This window comes from Tachyglossus aculeatus, unplaced genomic scaffold, assembly GCF_015852505.1.
Source record: "Tachyglossus aculeatus isolate mTacAcu1 unplaced genomic scaffold, mTacAcu1.pri SUPER_30, whole genome shotgun sequence".
NCBI lineage: Eukaryota > Metazoa > Chordata > Mammalia > Monotremata > Tachyglossidae > Tachyglossus > Tachyglossus aculeatus.
Genome location: NW_024044837.1, coordinates 5,839,042 through 5,844,478, shown reverse-complemented (window position 1 = coordinate 5,844,478; position 5,437 = coordinate 5,839,042). Strand labels below are relative to the sequence as shown.

The window sequence follows — 5,437 nt, the reverse complement described above, 5'->3', positions numbered from 1 at the left end:
ATGTGTCTATGGAAAAGCTATGGCTTTACTGCATAAACCTACAGGAACTGTGCTTACGTTTACAAAGCTTGCTCATACTTCAAACGAAAGGTATTACATCCTTTAGGGACCCAGTGTCTCACCCCATCACGGGGCGGTTTGAGCTCATGCCTCAAACTCAATCTCAGACAGGTCCTCGAACCCCTTTTTCTCTCTAGAACTTGTCGGGGACTTACAGAGCCTTGGGCTAAGCCGAAAACACTCTGGACTGTCCTAGCCTCCCCTCCGGGTTGCAAAGAGCAAGAGTTAGTTAGCCCAGGTGCACATTGTTTTAATGCGGGTGGGCGTGGAAGTGGCAGCTGGGCGTTCATATTCCCCGACCAACCAGGCGAGCAATCCATTATGACCGCCATGTTTGGAAAGGATTATCTGCCTCTAACACGTAACATCGAGCCTCTTCCGCATTGACCCTACTCTACATAGAAACATGTTTTTGTGGACGTGGCAGATGGGGAATATATAGTGGAATTTGGGTGAGATGTTTCGGCCCTGTTAAATGTAATCTTGAGCCATATCTGCAAGGTTTGGCCTCTAACTACAAGTCTTTGTTACCCATACATAAACAACTCAGAGCACGTAACAACTCCCTGATAATGAAGGAGAAGGAGGACCTTTCCAAAATGGGGTCGGTTTGGCTAGCTCTGGTTGGGAGACTCCAAATGCATCCCGACCGGTCAGCTCCAGTGTTGCTCTAGGCAGAGCACGTTCAGGTGGATCTTAATGGAGAAGCAGCGGGGAAAAAAGCTATAGAGAAAGCTGGAGAACAACAGAGCACGACGCTATTTAAGCCATGTCTTGAGAGAGTAAAGTCAAAATATCCCAGGACCAATGGGGGAGGCAACAGTGGGGAAACACGAGGAAAGGAATGCCCAAATAACTTCCAGTTTCTCGGAGTCTATTCGGTCCTACCTGAGTCCTGTAGATGTACGGGACCAGGTCTCCCGTACCTTCTCTGTCTGGTTTTGGAGGGCAAATCCAGTGTGAGCTGCTCGGACGATATGCACAACGAGCTTGGCCAAGTCCTCATCGTATAGTATCTTGTGTGAAGCCGGAGCCTACGTTCCTAGTCTGACATCCTTCATTCATTCATTCATTCAATCGTATTCACTGCGTGCTTACTGTCAGCAGAGCACTGTCCTAAGCAATCCTTCCATAACGGGCACAGAATCTAGAAGGGGTGAGATAGACAACAAAACAAAACAAAACAAATGGACAGGCATCAATAGCATCAATATAAATAAATAGAATTATAGATGTATACACATGATCAATAAAATCAGTAGAATTTTAAATATGAACATTTATACACAAGGGCTGTGGGGTGGGGAGGGGTTGTAGAGTAGAGGGAGGAGGTAGAGGCTATGGGGAGGGGATGAGGAGCAGAGGAAAATGGGGGCTCAGTCTTGGAAGGTCTCCCGGAGAGGTTGAGCTCGCAGGGGTCGCATACCTATGGGGATGAAAAGAAGGAGCACCATGTTCGACAGGGACTAGGTCCAACCCGATCTGGTCTTATCCACCACCGTGCTTAGTACAGTGCCTGGCACATAGGAAGCGACTAAAAAATACCGCAGTTATCATTATTAGACTGGGTGCCCCATGTGGGACAGGGACTGTATTTTGACCTGATTATCTTGTATCTAGCCCAGTGCTTATAACAGTGCCTGGTACCTAGTCAGCGCTTTACAAATGCCATCATTATAATTTTTCAGACCCCCAATCACCTTGCTAAAAATGAAGCGGGAGATGAGCCGATTTTTGAGTCCTACTCCCCCTAGCGCTCGGTAAAATGCTCTGCCCCCAGTAGGCACTCAATAAATCCCATCGATTGGCCAAAGAAGCAGATTCCCCCGAGTCACCTGGAGGTCCTGATGGCAGTCATCCAGCAATTCAGAACTGAGTGCTAGACCGACCTTAGTTATTTATATTATAAACATATCTTAATCATAGTAATGTAAATACTATGTACTCTAGATTGTGAGCTCTTTGTGGACAGGGAATGTGTCTACCAACTCTGTGCTATTGTATCCTTTCAAACACTCAGCAAGGTACTCTGCACGCAGTAAACTCTCAAGAAATCTGATGGCTCTACAGATTAGTTCTCCAATTCAGACACTAAATTTAGCTAATTGTTACGAATAAAGGCAGAGCTTAATCTCTACCCATCGGGACTTATCCCCCTTTCTTCTATCCCACGCTTTGGCACTGGTCCACCCGTGGCCCAGTGAGGCCCTTGACGGCCCTACAGCCAATGCCTTATCTGGACAGGCATGAGGGGCATCCCATTTCCTCACGTCTATGGTATTCTTCTGCGGTTTCCAACAGCAGCGTGCATCAAATAGGACAAAGTGAAATATAATAGGACAATTCACGCACCGAGGTTCCAGGGAAGGGAGGACATCCACTTCCAAGGATGCCAAGCAGTTTACTGCTTGTGGACCTGAACCAACCTATCGTGGAGTGTTGTGAATAACCACTGTCTGCCTGGCCACCATTGCTGCTGCACTCCGATGGGAACAGGACCGATTGCATCTCCCAGGACACAGCCGTGGTTTGATCCAGGCACTGGGCTAACGTGCAGGAGCGGTAGTAGAGTAAACTATCACGCCAAGTACTGAGAACGGGATCTGCACATTTCTCAACTCCCACGTGCAGAGGTAGAATAAGACTCATGGCCTGAGGTTATTCTTAGTGCTCCCAGGCTGGGAGAGAATAGGAAGCCTGTGAGAACGAGGGCCAGAGTCAAGTGTGAGGACCGAAAGGCCACAAACCGGGGCGGACAATAAACCACCGCCTGGGTCAGAGACCTCCACGAAGATGCCGAGATCTCCCTGCGGACGGGCTACAAACCGGCAGGGCCATCAACCACCGTCCGGGTCAAGGACCTGCCCTCTTCCCATCTGCTTCCCCTCCTACACACTCCACCGCGGGTTTCTCCCAAGAAGCTACCCCAAGTGGGGGTGGCAACCCTGCAGCTTCTGGCAGCTGTGGCCAGCAGCTAGGTGACGGAGTAGGAAGCCTGCCTCTAGCAGGAGCTGATCCACTGCCTCTTCCCTGTCCTTTTCCACTTGAAGGACAAGCACTCGACAGTGGGCAGTGAGTCTCCCCGACCCTGCACAGTCCCCTTCATCTTCGTCCCTGGTCCTGGCCTCTTCTCCCCTCTCAAACTCAGCCTCGTATTCTCCGTTTCCTGAAGGCCAGATACATATTCTTCTGGCTGGCCCAGAGCATCGACTGGAGGTACACCCAAGTAGTTGGATGGACACTAAGCGGAGAGGTGAGGGAGAGCACGGCCTCTGGTAGCATCTGGGAGCCCTTGGTGAGTACGACTGGGATGGGTGGGGGGCTGGAGGGGCGTCCTGGAGTCTAAGGGGGAATTGTGGTCCCGAATGTCTCCTGGGGGGCACATCGATGGGATATCGGGGGTAATTAGCCTGTGCAGAGTACTGTGCCCAGCACTTGGGAGAGTTCAGTTGAACAGCTAGTGGACACGGTCCCGATCTGCAATGACCTTCCAGGCTAGAGGGGTTGATTTGGGAAAGGGACCAGGAGGGGGTTAAGAGCCCAGTGCCCTGGGGAGGAACTAGGTTTTGGGGACTTGGGGGTGGGCATCTACAAGCCTGTTGGGGATGGGCAGGGGTCTCTCACTCTCCTTCTCTTCCTGCTCAGATGGAGAGCTTTAAGGACAACCATCCCATTTTCTTGTCCCAAGCTCTGGCTTATACCAACTGCCCACAACCAGATGTGAAATTTACGGCTGTGCTCGTCTTCGGTGAGTGGAGAGTGGAAGGCACTGGGGATAGAAAAGAAAACAAGCAAAAAACCAACAAAAAAGCATAATGTTCTGGCCCAGCCCCTTTTCTTTGCCGGATTCCAGAGGAGGCCCTGCTTGGTTCCTCCTCCATGCCCCTGGGGACTGGATATGGAAGCCGAGCAGTGATAGTCCTTCTGGGAAACGGGTGAATGGATGGATAGGCAAACAAATTAGAAAATAAAAATACAAACCGGCGGGACCATCAACCACCGCCCGGGACAAGAACCGCCCCGTTCCCATCTCCTGCCCTTCCTACACACTCTAACGGGGGTTTCTTCTCAGGAGAGACCCCAAATACAGGCTGCTCCCGTGCAGCTGCTGGGAACCGTGGCTGGTGGCTGGTCGATGGAGAAGGAAGCCTACCAACTGCAACACTGATGTTCCACTGCCTCCTCTCTGTCCTCTTCTACGTAATGGACCAGCACCCTACAGGGAGCAAAATGCATCTTCCCCACCTTCTGCAGTCCCTGCCTATTTTGGGCGACTGGTCCTCCCCTCCCTCTCCCTCTGACACCTCCCCTCCCCCGGCAACCCACATTCTTGTTCTCCATTTCCAGAAGGCCTTCTGTAAGGCCTACATATCTTCTTCAGTATACACCATCAACATCAGTTTGGATAATCTGGGGCTCTTCGATGAAGACTTGGAATTCCTTTCCCAGGGTGAGTCCCAATCGTAGTCTGTCTGTCTGTCTTTCTTTCTTTCTTTCTGTCTGTCTGTCTGTATCTATATATATATATGTATATATATAGCTTTGTTTTGTACTTCCTCGTCCGTCTTCCTTTCCTTCCTTCCTATCCTCCTGAACTTTCGCGGCCACCGACCCGGCTGTGCCATAACCCGGAGAGGGCCGCTCCCCCGGGGTTCGTGGCATCGGCTGCCCTTCCCAATAACGTCACCCCCGCAACGAGCCACAGGGCTTCCCCCGTACCCGAGCGCAGCTTTCCTTCTGCCGGCGCTGCCTTCGCTCCCTATACTCCCCTGGCAGGCGTCTCTCCCCCGGTTGTCCCTGCCCTGGGGTCCCAAGCCCCCGCCCTGGGGTCAGAAGCTCCCCACCCATCTCTTGCCCCTCTCACACAATCTCCCGGGGATCTCTCCTCAGGAGAGAACCCAAGTGGGGGCGGCTGCTTCCACGGCTCCCATAGAGCTTGGGGAATCTGCAGCGCTTCCCCAGCCCGTCACTTCAGCCGCGACCCACGGCGCTCCCACACCCTCCCCCAGGCACTGCGTCTCCCCATCTGCCAGCGCTGCCCTTGCCCCGGAGATCTCAATACCCCTGTTGTCTCTGTCCTAGGGTCCCCAGCCCTCGCCAGGGTGCCAGCAGCCCTGCACCCATCTCCTGCCCCTCCTACACACTGCGCCGGGGATTTCTCCTCAGGAGAGACCCCAGGTGTGGGTGGCAGCCCTGGAGCTGCTGGCAGCAGTAGCCGGCGGCTGTGTGATGGAGAGGAAAGCCGGCCTCTGTCAGAAGCTGATCTGCTCCCTCCTTCCCGTCCTCTTCCACCTGAAGGACGAGCACCCAACAGTGGTCAAAGTGAGTCTCCCCCACCCTCCACAGTGCCCATCCTCTCTGGACCCCTGGTCCTGGG

At 52.7% G+C, this 5,437-nt stretch overlaps 1 pseudogene; it reads right to left on the bottom strand.

Moving 5' to 3' along the window:
* Positions 1-1,436: 1,436 nt before the first annotated feature.
* On the bottom strand, positions 1,437-4,001 carry LOC119921822 (annotated as a pseudogene).
* Between the last annotated feature and the right edge of the window lie 1,436 nt (positions 4,002-5,437).